We start from the raw sequence: 15,440 nt of genomic DNA, 5'->3' as shown, positions 1-15,440 counted from the left end.
CAGGTAGGGCAGCAATTGGGGGGCTGTGGTGGGGCATGTGGGCTTTGCAGGGGGGATGGTAGCCCCTGCGGAGGTCATTTGGCCCCTGTTGGGGGGCCAAAACCCCTGTTGGGGGGCCATAGCCCTTGGGTGGGGGCTGTAACCCCTGTTGCAGGGCTGTAACCCAATTTGGGGGTCCAAATCCCCTGTTGGGGGGGCATAGCCCTTATGTGGAATCTGAATCCCCTGTTGGGGGGCCGTAGCCCTTGTGTGGGGGCCGAACTCCTTGTGGGAGGGCAGCAAAATATATATTAATATATTCATGAATTCATGAAACATATATTTAGAGTTCACTTTATTATTATGATAAGAGACTTGCTTTAACACTGTAGATATATCAATAAAACATTGTCCAGCTGATTGCTGCCTCCGTCTCACTCTTTCTCTCTCTTTATAGTGGTCTTTTGTTTTGCTTGTGGAGGAACATGGATTTGGGGGTATTTTACAGAGGGACTTTGTGATTTTTTTTATCAGGAATTTTTCAGTTTTCCAATAGGGAACACCAGAATTCCTCCTAGGGAGTCCAGTGGTAGGACTCTGCCTGCTAAGAGCTGGCACCTTGGACCCAGCTGGCTGTGGCTGACTTCCTAGCCAAATGGGGCTAGGAGGACATGCTTTGACAGTTCAAAGCAGGCCACCGCATCCGGAACATCTTCTGGGCAGTAGCTGCTCAGATGGCTGGGCAGGGGGCACGTATGACAATAGTGCTGCACAGAGGCCAACCCTGCAACCACAGTGCACTGGCAGCTGGCCCAGAGAGGCAGATTCCTCTGCTGGCTGTGCAGTCCCAATCTGGGTCTGGCAGATGTACAGCAGGTCACAGCCAGGCAGCAGCCCCCACTGCCAGATTGCTGCAGTGGGTAAAAGGGGCAGGCAACTCTCAGGGCTGCTTCAGCAGTCCAGCTGGCACAAGGAGTAGTGTCCACAGGTACCAATTGGCTGGGCCCCAGAAGCTCCTGAAATCTAGTAACACTGAGCTACTTGCCAGGGCCAGTATACTGCTGGGGCCAGGACAGGGCAGCTTTTTATACTACTGGGGACAGCACAGGTGCTGGCCCTGGGCTCTAGCTTCCCCTGGCTATAGATCTGGGAGGAGCCAGGCAGGGTTATTTTGCCCCAAGTGGCACAATTTGCTGCACAACAAAGTTCATGTCCGAGCACGTGCTCTGAGGCAAAAAGCCCCGGCTCAAATTTGCACCGCTTCTATTTGAGCTGCTGCAAGCACACATGCTTGTATGTGTGGACGTGCCCATTGAGGGTTAACTTACCCTCACAAACCCACGATCACGAACATTCCTGGAGGCATTATACAGGGCAATCCTTGGCAGAGCTTGTTTGCTCTGCCTGAGTGCTGTGTCGGGCTGACTGCATCCCACCCCTCCCAGTTGTCACTGACTCAAGCAAGTGACAGCTTCTGATCTCAGCCCTATGTGCACCCTGGTTGAGGGTGGTGTGTGTGTGTGTGTGTGTGTGGGGGGGGGAGAAAGTGGAGTTTCTGTCCCTGTAGCTGCCCCAGTTCTGCTGTGTCCCACAGCCTGGCTGAGGGAGGGCTGTGGGGGAATGTGTTCAGGGTCTCTCTCGCAGCAGCCAACCTGGCCAAGCTGCAGCATGCTGCTGCTTGGCTGGGAGTGGGGAGGGGGAAGAACCGAAGTGGAAGGACTCTGGGGTCTGTGTCCCTGTGGGAGCCCTGGGTAGGCCATGCCATACTTCAGCTGCTTCATGTAGCTGTGAAGAGGCTGGGGTGGGGGGGTGGAGGGGGAAGGAAGGGAGGCCCACCTTGTGCAAACCTCACCCCCGACCTCACCCCACATGTTCTTTGGGGGGTGGGCCTCACAGCAAGGGACTGCTGTCAGTTGCCAGCTGTTGGGGAGGTGGGTCTGGGGATAGGGGCCACTTTGCCAGACTGAGAGCTGTGTGGAGCACCCCGAGCACTGAACAGTGAATGTCTGTTCATTTGCCTCCCACTCTAACTTATCATACTTTGAGTAAAGTGTGATAAGTTACAGCACTTCTGCCCAGGGTTTTTTGAATGTCTGGATTTAACCCGTCTTTAGTACAATTCTGAAAGCTTTGTATTCTATGAAGTGTTCCTGTCCCAACAACATAAAACAAACAATACTCCCGACACAAACAGAAGAAAACCAAACAGCTACCCCACCACATACGCATCAGTCTCTCTTATAGATCATAACATATGACACATGTATACGTTATAATACTCTGAGTACCCTAGCACAGGAATTGTAATATTTGACATGGTACTTGTTGGGTGCCACATTAACATAGGAAGCTATAATAATAATGAATGACCCTAATCTGTTGTTTGTCCTTTCTTATTTGTCATTTATTCTGCATCCAATAAGGAGTCAGTGTGGGAAGCCAGAGTTCAGTGCTTCATTTGTATTCTGGATGGTGAAGTCCAAATTATTTGTCTACAATCATACTGAAATAGCTGGAAATGTAAAAGATGAGGCTGCAGCTGAACTGACTGTAATATTCATCAAGTTGCTTTTAAGGTCTTTTTTATTCTGGACTGAAATTAGAAGTCTAGGTAGAGCTGCCATTAAGAATCTGTGGCAGGAGCAGTGGGATAGTAATCCCTTTTGCAGATTGTATTTTAATTTAAATCCTAGTGTGCTAAACAGTACTATACTTCTTAATAAGAATGGATCAGAAACCTTATTTGTCAGACTCCATACTGGGTATATAACTCTATTCCTTTTTTACTCGTTCTTGAGAAACATGTTTTGGGTTTTGCTTTGAGTACTAAGTCCCTTAAACAGCTGAACTTTCCCTGAATTGTTCAAATCTAAACCCTGGATATATTAGATCATATCAAGCTGAACTTCTTTTTTAAAATTTCATTTCTCCTGAAGAGCTTTTGCACTGATTTTGTCTTTAGCCATTTGTTTATATCTGCCTGTACATCTAAACTATTTTATATTTTTCAAAGGCACCCATGGTATTTTCTTGACATCAACATGCTGTGTAATCATTAAATATGTCTTAAACCTTTGATATTATAATACCTCTTCAAAACTTAGGCTTGACTTTTTCTTTGTAAAAATAACTAGTAGGAAACTCTATTTTATTGAGAGATTCAATAACTACAGTCATAACATAGAGATTGGCCCAAGATAAACAATGAAGCGGAGAAGTATTTGTGCCCTGTATCATTTGACAGAATGGGAAGGATGGCTTAACATTTTTGATCCCATAGCTTTCATGAAGCAGTGAGGATGGACTGATAAGTGTTACTAAGAGGCAAAGTAATTAGCTTGAGTATAATGCCATGCTAATTCAGTTAAACTGCTTCTGGTTTGGCAGCTAATGAGTACATTTGCACATGCATTAATGTGCTGTAGTTACTGCATATTAAATTTAGTACCTGTAATAACAGGTAATAATTCAATGAACAGTAACCAGCATTACTGGCACAGTAGCACCAGTGCATGCCTTTTTAGTGATGTTAATGCACAGTAGACTAATTCTACTGCTCATTAGTGTAATAGCACAGCTTTTGCCATGACATGCTAATGCACAGTAGAATTAGTCTACTGGCCGTTTAGTGTCTTGTGTAGAGACACCCAGTATGTACAGATATTTATGGCACTAGGAAGCACTGTCCCAGTTACCTGCCCAGCTCTGCTCAAAGGCTCCCAGAAGTATGGCTACTACATTTGGGTAGCATTGTATGTAGCACTGGTCACCAACCAGTAGATCTCATAAGCTCTCATGGTAGATCTTGGAGTCTATATTAGTCTGGGGTGGGGGGATGAGTGCCTGTGTGAATGTATACATGCACCCCAGCCCAGCTCAGCAGATCAGTCCATGAGGGTGGGAATGGGCAAAGGCTATATCAGGCCCCTGCAGTGAGGGACAGTGCTGCAGAGGCAGGAGCATGGGTAAGTTGAGTGGGGCACTGGCTGGGTGGGACTTACCTGCTGGGGAGTTGCATCTCCAAATAATTTTTTCTCCCTCTGCTTTGATCTGCCCCACTTTCCCTCCCCACAGACTTACCTGCTGAGCAAGGTGGAGGGGAGGGGGAGATGGTGATGGTGCATGGTAGATCTTCGGTTACTTTTAAATGCCAAAGGTGATCTCCTACTTATAAAGGTTGGAGACCACTGGTATACAGTCTTATTAAGTTAACTGCTGGCAACAAGATTGCTATGCTGTTTCCCATTCAGAAACAGAGCAGTACATCATCTTGGAATGACATTGGTACTGTGAGAATATTGTGGGATGTCAGGATTGGGGGTCCACTGATATCTCCTACAGCATTCCCTGTAGTCGCATTGGGCATGTGTGCATGACAATTTAAAGCGGGTTAAATGTTTTTGCACTGTTTTAATGGTATTGGTGTTTGCTCACTTCGGTACTGTATTGCACAGTAATTCCAGCCACTGTAGCTAATTTGGTGGCATAATGTGCCTTAAATGACTTGGGGCACAGGAAACTAAAACTCTAAGGAATTTTAGTTTGTTGCCCTACAGCCATGGATCTAAGAACCAGGCTTTGTGCAGTTCAGGGGCTCTGCAGGCATCCTGACAGCAGCTCAGGAAGGTAGGCTCCATCCAAGGAAAAAAAAAAGTGGTGAGCCTGATGGTTTTTTTTCCCTGCCTCCCTGGAACCTGCCTGCCTGAGCTGCGCAAGGGCCCAGTGCTTCCCTCTGTGGTAGCAGTGCCCCCTGGAACTGCCTGAGTCGGTTGCTTGCAGGTGGGCGCCACCTGGGGGTGGGGCACTGGTGCCATGGAGGGAAGCACCAGCCCCCCACCCCATGCAGCCCAGGGACTGCTCCACCCACTTGCAGCTCACTCTCCCCTCCGCTCTATCATAGAGGGAAGTAAGTTTGGGTGTGTTTATGACACAGGAGTTTAAAAGGCCCTAAATTTAAGCGGTGTTTTTAAAAACAAACCACTTCAGTTTAGGGCCCCCAGTTTGTCTACACATGTCCATTGCTGCCAACTAGCAACATTTCCATGACCCAAAGAATGAGGAAATGTTACATGAAATAAGATATGAAATAATTCTTAATGTCCATGGCAAAGTTTCATTTAAGCTTCATACACACATTCAACTAATCTGGGAGAATTCTCCCAGGTTTGTTCTCCTCGTAAAGAAACTTGCCCAGAGCTGTGTGCACAGGCATTTGAACACTAAGGCCCTGAAGAATGGAGAACTGTCAGTGCAGTAGTGCAAATTACTGCATAGTAAGTGTCACAGTCTACATGTGCAGATATTTACTGTGCAGTAAATTGCTTTACTCATGAGTTAATTTGCTACCTGTAAATGCAAGTACCAAATTAACTCCTGACTAGTTACTATGCAGTAACACACATGTAGAAGCTGATGGGGAGCAAATTTGCTCCTGGTCAATCCAACCACCAGGAAGTCACCTGCATCCTAGCCCCAGGACCACAGGTCTGGGAGTTTGTCCAGCCCCAGGGCAGAGGTAGCGTTTTGCTTGCCCTAGCACCAGGCCCTTTAAAGCCTGTGGGAACACTGGGACCCTGGGCCATCTGCAACCAGCCTCTGGTCACTGCATTTCATAGCAGAGGCCCTAGGTCTGCTCAGGCCCTGGCACTGGTCCCTGGCACCATATTGCTATGCAGCAGCCTATCCTGTGCCACACGCCTGAACTGGGTGCTGCTGGCAGCTGTCAGGCCTGGCAGCAATCTATGCCATCTGCAACCATCCTCTGACCACTGGATCCTACTCCATCTGCCCCCAGACAGCACAACAGCCTGCCTGGACCCCACTGCTAGTGCCTGGCACAGTATAGCTGCACACCTACCTGTCCCATGCTATGCCCCTGCATTGGGTGCAGTATGTACCTGCCCAGGCCTGGCAGCACTGGGACTGCTGCGGAGGGATCCAGCAATCCATTCAGGGAGCCACACTGGCATTCTTTCTAATGCCACATGCCATCATCCAGGGTTACACCTGGTCCCAGGAGAAGATGATGGACCTTTTCATGCTGTGGGGTGAGGCCAAGGTCCTCAGCCCATTTGCACAGATCAGGCACACCAGAGTGCACATCTGTAAGGACCTGTCAGGCTACATGTGGGAGCACGGGCATGGCTGGTTGGTGAGTCAGTGCTGCATAAATGTCAAGGCCTTGTTGGTACAGTGGGTCACTGTCACCAACCATAACTGCCAGTTGGGGGCCACCCACAAATCCATACTCTTTGTGTGGCAGGTGGATGTCATCCTCATGCCTCAGGACCCTAGCCTGAGCCATGCTGTCTGCTCAAGCATGGGTAGACTGCCTGAACCTCTGCTGCAGCATGGCACCTGAAGCAATACATCACCAGGGGAGGGCCCCTTGGCCCACCAGGAGCCTGTCCCACCATGTTCCTCACACCTGGTCTTGTCCATGAGCTCCAGGAGCCCAGGCCAGCTCCTGCCCCACCAGCTCTAGGTGCACAGCCCAATCCAAGAGGTGAGGCCAGCCATGGCACTGCCAGCCCTCAGCAGTTCCAGCTTCTCCATGGAGGGGGCCCCTGCCCAGGCAGTTGGATATTAGCCTTGCACCCCAGGATACTGCCAGGAGCCACACATCCTTACCAGCAGTGGGGACCAACTTGGGTTGCCAAGACTGCCATGTCCACCTGATAAGCCCCACACTGGGCAGGAGAGCCTTTCTTGACCTTACCCTGCCCCTGCCTTTGCCCCACATCCCCACCCATCCCAGTCACACTCCCCTGACCCCAAGCCCCCACCCCACAGCATGCAGGGATGTGGAAGGGAGTGCAAAACTTTATTGAGTATCTTGTGTCTCTGCAGCTAAGTGAGCATGGGCCTTTCACATTAGGAGGAATATGTCAATGGTGGCAACAATATCATCTTCAGCTGTAGGGGTCAAGGATGTACCCCTGGTTCATCCCTGAGGCTGTGTGGTGATCAGCAGCAGCAATGCATAGTGGATTGGGCACCCCTCAGTCCATGCAAACATCTCTGCATGGCACACCAGAGACACTCGCGAGAGTCTAAAGGAGGGCCACACACATGATTAGAGGCCTGGAGACCAAGACGTATGAGGAGATGCTGAGGGATTTGAGATTGCTCAGCCTGGAGAAGAGAAGACTTAGGAGAGACTTGGTGGCATCCTATAAGTATATCAGGGCATACATCAGGGCTTGGGGGAGCATCTATTCACCAAGGCTTCCCAGGAGAGAATAAGAAATAATGGGCACAAACTAATTGAAGATTGCCTCAGGCTAGACATAAGGAAAAAAAAAACTTCTTTACAAGCCAAGTGCTGAGGGTTTGGAACAGGCTCCCCCCAGAGTTATGACAGTCATCCACCCTGGAAATCTTCAAAAAAGTCTTGATGCCCATCTTGCTGGGGTCATCTGATCCCAGTAGTCTTTCCTGCCCAAGTGTGTGTGTGTCAAATGGGCGAATGAGAACCTGATGGTGTTTAACACTGAAAAATGCAAGGTTCTCCATCTTGGGAGGAAAAATCTGTAGCATGCTTATAGGTTCAGAAGTGCTACACTGGCTAGCACTATGGAAGAAAGAGACTTGGGGGTCATCATTGACCACAAAATGAACATGAGCCTTCAATGTGATGCTGCGGCTAGTAAAGCGACCAAAGTGCTGGCTTGCATCCATAGATGCTTCTCAAGCAAATCCCGGGACATCATTCTCCCCTTGTACTTGGCCTTGGTGAGCCCGCAGCTGGAGTACTGCATCCAGTTTTGGGCCCCACAATTCAAAAAGGATGTGGAGAAGCTTGAGAGAGTCCAGAAAAGAGCCATGTGCATGATCAGAGGTCAGGAAAACAGACCTTATGAAGAGAGGCTAAAGATCCCTGTGAAGCCCAAAAATACTGTGGTGTCTACTCATCAAGAGGCTAAAGATTGGGACGTGCTGAGTTTGAAACACATAAGAGGATCAGCTTGTACAGGCTGATTTACCCAGTTTGGCTCAGACATGCCCTAATGAACTGAATGCTGGCCCATGAGGGTGTAAGCTGGACACCCAGCTGGATTCAGAGGTATTCTGTTTACCTGTGTGCTTGTGTCTGACTGAAGTTTATTGTTCCTCTGATGAACTGATTCTTGGCATATGAGGGTGTCAGCCTGTCCACGCTGATCAACCCAGCCAGGTCTGACATGTCACGTTAATCTCTGTGTGTTTTTGTGTGTATGACTGATTTGGTGACTGGAGGAACCCAGCCCCATTGAAACTGAGTCTTGCAGGATAGCTCCATTGGGGGTGAGGACTTGCAGAAGGGAGATATACAGCTCTGTATAGAAACACAAGTAACACAGCAGCACATTGATAGAATTACAAAGACCCTAGAAATATATCCCTAATAAATGAGCACACCCCAAATTGATGGGCAAATCTGGTAACAGAGGTCCCTTCCAGCTCTAATGTCTATGAAATCTATGAACTATGAAACTCTTAGCAGGGGCATGTTTGGGGCACAGAGCCATCTCAGGGTGGGGGCTGGTCTCAGGGTGCCACTCTGGAGAGCCCCCTGGTGGGGAAGGGCAGGGTTGCCACCAGCTCCATATTCTGGTCATCTGGGAGCTTCAAGCCTAGGCACTGTGGGCCTGGTGACAGCACAGGAGACAGGTTTTCCTTCAGAAGAAGAAGGGTGGTGAGTGGTTCTGGAGCCATGGCAGCAGGTGCCAACTTATCATGTGGGCACCTGTGTATGCATGACTCCTTATTTGAGGCCAGGCAGTGCACAGCTACCTGATACTGAGCATTGTCAGCGAGTGCTTTTGTTGGGCTCCAGGCTCTTTTACATCCCTGGCCCTACCCTCTTCTTCACTCATCTGCCACACCTTGGTGTTAAAGAAGAATACAAGAATGGGGAGGTAAGTTGTTGATCTGGACCATACCGAGACACAAGTTCAGTGAAGCTTCTTCCACTAGACTTCACCTCCCCTGCACCCTGTTCTCACCACCCCTGGCTGAGATGGGATCCATACTTCCTGGCACAGAGGTGTCACACTCCTTTGTGATCCCCACTTACAGAATCACAATAGTCGGGGACTCACATTTTTGCCTCAATCAGCAAATTGTTCTGTTGTCCACTCCATTTCCTGGATATATCACTCCTTCATAGGAATTTTCAGTCATTAATTAATCTTCATGTGAACCAAGTCTACTCCAAATCACTCAGTCTCCTGCCACGTCAATTCAGTCAAATAATTATTTTTTTCTCAATTGACTCTGATTCATCTCTTCTCTCTCTAGCCTCTTAATGGAAGATCAATTCTATTCCTTTGGGTAGTCATCCCTCCTTTCCCTGGCCCTTTTTTTTCCATTAAATTAGTCAATCCTATTTGGGATTCTCTCTGTTGGTCTCTACCTCAACTTCCAGTGAAGCCACCCTTAGCTATCACTTCACTCAGCCTCACCATGCCAGCTCTCCTCCAGGCTTCTCTTCCTCTTGGTACCAGTTTGGGCTCCTGGATCTTCTGGCTATGTTCTATGCTTCCACACAGACTTCATTGAAGCCTACTCCTGCCTGCATGCTCCCCCTCCCAAGGGGAAGTGAATTGCTTGATTTTTCTCATGGTCTTCCAGGTCCACAGACCAATCAGAGCCAGCTCCTGATGTGCACTGTGACATGCATTGGAGAGTTGCCTCCCTTTCCTAGCTGGTTCCCTGCTGCCACTCCTGGTTGAGTATGCTGCTCACAGTGGGCACACCACTCCTGCTTGCATCTACCCACTGGAACAGGGGCCAAGGTTGGCTCCCTATTACAAGCATGTTTTCTCAGAGATTTTTCAAACATTCACAAACAACCTCTTTTTCCTGGTTCTGTAGGACCTGCAACTAGATGTGGGGTAGAGTCACCAATTGGCAGCCAACATGTGCCTTCAGGATCACCACTGGTCTTGGCCAGGGCCCTACATATAGATTCATAGAAATTTGGGGTTGGGAGGGAACTCAGGAGGTCATCTACTCCAATCCCCTGCTCAATGCAGGACCATGTCCAACCAGATCATGCCAGCCAAAGATTTGTCTAGCCAGGTTTTGAAAACCTCCAAGAATGGACCTTCCACCACCTCTCTGGGTAACCTGTTCCAGTGTTTTACTACCCTCCTAGTAAGAAAATTATTCCTAATATCTAATCTAAACTTCCCTTGCTGCAACTTGAGACAATTTCTCCTTGTTCTGTCATCTGCCACCACTGAGAACAGTCTAGCTCCATCCTCTTTTGAAACCCTCTTCAGGTAGTTGAAGGGTTCTATAAAGTCTCCTCTTCTCTAGACTAAATAAGCCCAGTTCCCTCAGCCTCTCTTCATAAGTCATGTCCCCCAGCCCCCTCACCATTTTTGTTGTCCTCCTCTGGACTCTTTCCAGTTTGTCCACAGCCTTTCTGTTGTGGGAGACCAAAAATTGAACACAGTACCCCAGATGTTGTCTCATCAGTGCTGAATAGAGGGGAATAATCACTTCCCTTGACCTAGTGGCAACACACCTACCAATGCATCCCAGTGTGCCATTAGCCTTCTTGGCAACAAGGGCACACTGCTGGCTCATATTCAGCTTATTGCCCACTGTAACCCCCAGGTCCTTTTCTGCAGAGCTGCTGCCCAGCCAGTCAGCCCCCAGCCTGTACCAGTGCATGGGATTGTTCCATCCTAAGTGCAGGAATTTGCACTTGCCCCATGGACTTGTACACATCCAGCTTTTCTAAGCAGTCCCTAACCTGTTCTTTCAGCCCTGAAGGCTGCTCACCTCCTCCCAAAACTGGGCTGCCCAGTGCAGTAGTTTGGAAGCTAACCTTGCCTGTGAAGACTGAAGCAAAAAAGGCATTGAGCACTTCAGCTCCTTCTGTATCCTCTGTCAGAAGGTTGCCTCCCCCGTTCATTAAGTGTGCCACCCACACATTCCCTGATCCTCCTCTTGCTACTGACATACTTGTAGAAACCCTTCTTGTTACCCTTCACAACCCTTGCTAGCTGCAACTATAATTGCACTTTGGCCTTCCTCACTTCCTCCCTGCATGGCCAAGCAATGCTCTTATATTCTTCCCTAGTTACTTGTCCAAGTTCCCACTTTTTATAAGCTTCCTTTTCATGATTTAGATTATTGAAGAGATCCCTGCTAAGCCAAGTTGGTCTTCTGCCATACTTGATAGTCTTCCAGCACATCATGGTGGTTTGTTCCTGCTCTCTCTGTAAGGATTCTTTGAAGCACAGTTAGCTGGCATAGGGCTGCATGAACCAGGGGAAGAGTAGGTAGGTGGAGTCTTCAATGAGGAGGGACAGAACTGTCACCACACCCAGTTGGAAGTCCAGCACCCCAGGTGTGAAGCACCTCTCTCTACCAGAGCTGGGAAGGTGGAGTTGCAGAGCATGTGGGCATTGTGGGTGCTGTCCAACCAGCTGGCACTCAGGTTGGTGAAGGCATTATGGTGGTTGGCAACCATGTGGAGCATAATGGAGTGGAAGCCTCTCCAGTGTAGTAGGGGTGGTAACCACAGGGTGGGCAGGGGATGGGGATGTAGATCCCATCCAGGGCCCCAATGCACTGAGAGAATCTCAAGCCATGAAACCTTACACCCATGCTAAGGGGATGTGTGCCCCAGCATGTCCTGGAGGGTGCCACACATGTCCAGAATGGCTTCACTGGAAGTCACCTTTCCCATGCTGAAGAGGTGGCCAGTGTACTAAAGGCTGGCATGCTTGGCCAGCTTGATCAGGGAAATGTCCAGCTGAGTATTTTTGGGGAGGGATGACCACATGAATGGTCTGCCCCTCTAGGTGGAGGCAGAGCTGCACAAGGAGGTCCTGGAAGGTGGCCTAGGTCATCTAGAATAACTCCAGCCACTGCTCATCATCCCAGGTTGTCTGGACAACATGCAGCCACCAGTTCTAACTAGGTGGGCCCACAGGCAGTGAAGTTGGAGGCCCAGGAGCATGAGAACAGTACTTGTGGTGGTATCCAGGTGTGCATCATCATTATCACTACTGAGGTCTAGGTGGCAGCATGGGCATCTGAGTGGGAGGAGCATGTTGGCAGGGGGTCTGGGAAGGTGTGGTGAGCGTAGCCAGGTGGTCTCACCATATAGAGGGAACACCAGGACCAAGACTGATGTAGGCCAGGCTGTGGTCATTGCAGTGGATCAGCATAGTGAGCAGAGTGGCCAGCAGGAACCTGGGGTGCTATATGTCACTCCTGAGACCTGTGGGTGGAGCAACAATGATGTGGTGGGCATGGTCTCTGTCAACATATGCATAGTGTGCTGGCACCATGCTCTGCAGGCTGCTCCAGGTCAGGAAACAGGTGGCCAGGGAACAGGGATGCCTTTTAAACATGGCTGCTGGCTATAAGTTATAGGCATCTCTCCCAGGAGAAATTCTCTCAAGAGTAATTTAACCCTGGTTGTTCCCAGGTTATTTTTCTCTGGAGTGGCCATTTTACTTTGCAACAAAAAGCCTGAAAATTTGTATATTTATGGTTTCTCCAGGGAGAGCAGAGGCTCTCCCAGGAGAAACTGAATGTCTGTACAGGCCTTAATTTATATTTATAAAGCAAAACTCGTGTCATTTTTTGCTTTCAAACCTAACCTATTATGTAGTGTTGATATTCAATGTCATCATCACTGCCACAGGTAAGTTTTAAGGTATAAGATCATTCAACAGACCTCATTATTTTCCATGATCTTACCATATAGAGTTATTTCTACTTTAAAAAAAAGAAAAAAAACCTTTGTCAAAATCCTTCAGACTAGTTTTCTTTACTAATATTAATGTTTTAGTAGACTTACCAAACATTTGACAAAATGTAAAGCTAAGCAGGAAAAACAAAAGAATGGACAAAATTTTGAGGAATTTCAGGAGGATTGAAGCAAAGAAAAATGATGACATGATAGCAAATGAAACACAGTGATAGCAAATGCAAGGTTATACACTTTGAAAGGAATAATTTAAATACATACAGTTAAATCATAAATTAATTATAAGCACTGAGGATTTGGAGTAATCACAAAGACCTCCATAGACAATAACAGTGGAAATGCACACTAACAATGGGCTTGACAGTGCCAACACAATCAGTGGTAAGATTGTCATTAACATCAGTGAGCAGTGTATCAAACCCTGTTCTCGAATATATCAAGAATGGAATAGAAAATGGCCTAATTTATTTTTCTAAATAACAGAAATGGAGAGGTTAAGGGGCAGGCAAGATAATTGATTAAAGGCATGGGCCCTTCTAAGTAAGAAAATAAATTGAGAAGATTAGGCCTCATTAGTTTTGAAAGGAGGCTGACAACTTGTAGTTTAACATAGATATATAATGCGTGGTATGGCGTGAGTACATTAATTGTAACAGAAGATGGGACTAGGAGGAACAACATTGAAATAGATGAAAGGAAACTTTTTTGCACAATGTACAGTTTACGTGGGGAACTCACTGTCGTTATATATGATGGAGGAGAAATGCTAAGGAGAATTTACAAAAATGAATATAGATGTGAAAAATGAGACTATCCACTGCAGCATGACCTTTACCCAAACTCTTTTTTACACATTTTTAAAGGGATCTTACAGTAGATGCATACATATACTAACGTAATGCTCCATGCTCCTCCTTCACACTGTCAGAGTGGTGGAAGGAAGTTACCTCATAAATAACAATTAGTTCTTTAAAATATTAAATATAATTGGGATCTGACTATGCCAGACTTAAAGCTGAGTTTTGAATTGGGTTTGATATAGGGAAAAAAATGTTCATTTCTAAAAGGAAACGGCTTTTTGCTCTGAAATTTCAGATAGTGGAAATGTTTATGCCTTTTGAATTTTCTATGTAGTTTCTCTTTGATTCCCTTAATAAATCTTTAATCAGATTACTTTGAAATTGGTTTCTAGCTGAAAATTGTACTTTACTGTCTGACTTTTTTCTCATCTTGTATCTTTAAAAAAGAAACAAAACAAGAAAATGTCTAGTAACAAAAAATGGTACCATGGATAGATTTTTAATAAAACAGTATTGAGGTCATTTTTAGCCATTATTTATCATAACCAGAAATGTATGTACCAGTACATATTTATACCATGCTCCCCCAATGCCAGGAGTCCCCTACTCATGCACTCTGAACTATGCTGTCCCCCCAGCTCACCTCCCAACCTGACCCCTGCCAGCCCTGCTGCTCTCTGTTCCAGCATGGGCCCTGTGGAGAAAAGGAGACATCAAAGGTACTTGCCAAGAGTTGGCAGGGACCAACAAAGGAGAAAAGAGCTCCCTGGGAGCTGCAATACCAGAGCAGCTTCCCCATTAGGCTAGAGTGGCCCCAGAAGAAGGAAGAGAGGAGGGAGGACGTGGGAGAGGCAGGGGAAGATGAATGTGAGGAGTTGCAGGGGGAACTCCTGTATTCTGGGACCCGGGAAGAGGGGTGGGATGGCTATAGCAATGGCGAGGAAGCAGCCAGCTGACTGAGGAGCTCCAAGGAGTTCAATTAAGTCAGGAGGTGCCAGTTGGAGAAGCACTGTTGATATGACAAGAAATAGATAAAATGTTATCTCAGGGAGTGATCACCGAATCTCGAAGTCCCTGGTGGAGCTCCTTAGTAGCCATACCAAAACCCAACTTCTCACTACAGCTGTGTGTAGACTTTTGCAAATTAAATGCCATTCCAATGCATGATGCTTTTCCCATGTCTCAGATTAGTGAGTTATTAGAGAGGGTAGGGCAAGCTAAATTCATATCCACCCTGGACTTAACTAAGGGATATTGGCAAGTGCCAGTTTGCAAGGAAGATCAAGTGAAAACAGCCTTTGGCACTCCTTGGGGCCTTTATGACATTAAACGCATGCCCTTCGGCCTACATGGTGCAGCAGCAACACTTCAAAGGCTCAACAATTGAGTCTTAGCCCCACATCAAGGGTATGCGGTGGCCTATATAGATGACATTATCTTCTACTCAAATGGGTGGGAGCAACAGCTACAAGCCTTTCGCGTAGTCCTTCAGGAGCTCCAGCTAGCTGGCTTAACGCCAACCCTGGAAAATGCATGTTGGAAAACACAGAGACCAAATATCTGGGATTCTTAGTCAGACAGGGATATATCCAACCACTAACCAACAAGACAGAAGAGATAAGAGATTATTTTCCAACAGAAAACAGATTAAGGTCTTTTTTAGATTAGCCAATTACTATTGGTGCTTCATTCCCCATTTTGCAGAGGTGACTGAATGTTTAACTGACATCCTGAAAGGAAAAATTTCAGGTCCAATAAAATGGGACAAGACACGCCACAAAGCTTTCCACTGAAAGAAAACAGCACTGTGTAGGGATATGGTCCTAAATACCCCTGATTTCAAGCACCCTTTTGTTCTACAGACAGATGCCTCTAATAAGGCCCTGAGCTGATTGGGAGCTGTGTTGGCACAAAAAGGGGATGGAGTAGACCGGCCCATA

Source organism: Alligator sinensis, unplaced genomic scaffold, assembly GCF_000455745.1.
Source record: "Alligator sinensis unplaced genomic scaffold, ASM45574v1 scaffold270_1, whole genome shotgun sequence".
NCBI classification, from domain to species: domain Eukaryota; kingdom Metazoa; phylum Chordata; order Crocodylia; family Alligatoridae; genus Alligator; species Alligator sinensis.
This window is presented reverse-complemented; position numbering follows the sequence as displayed.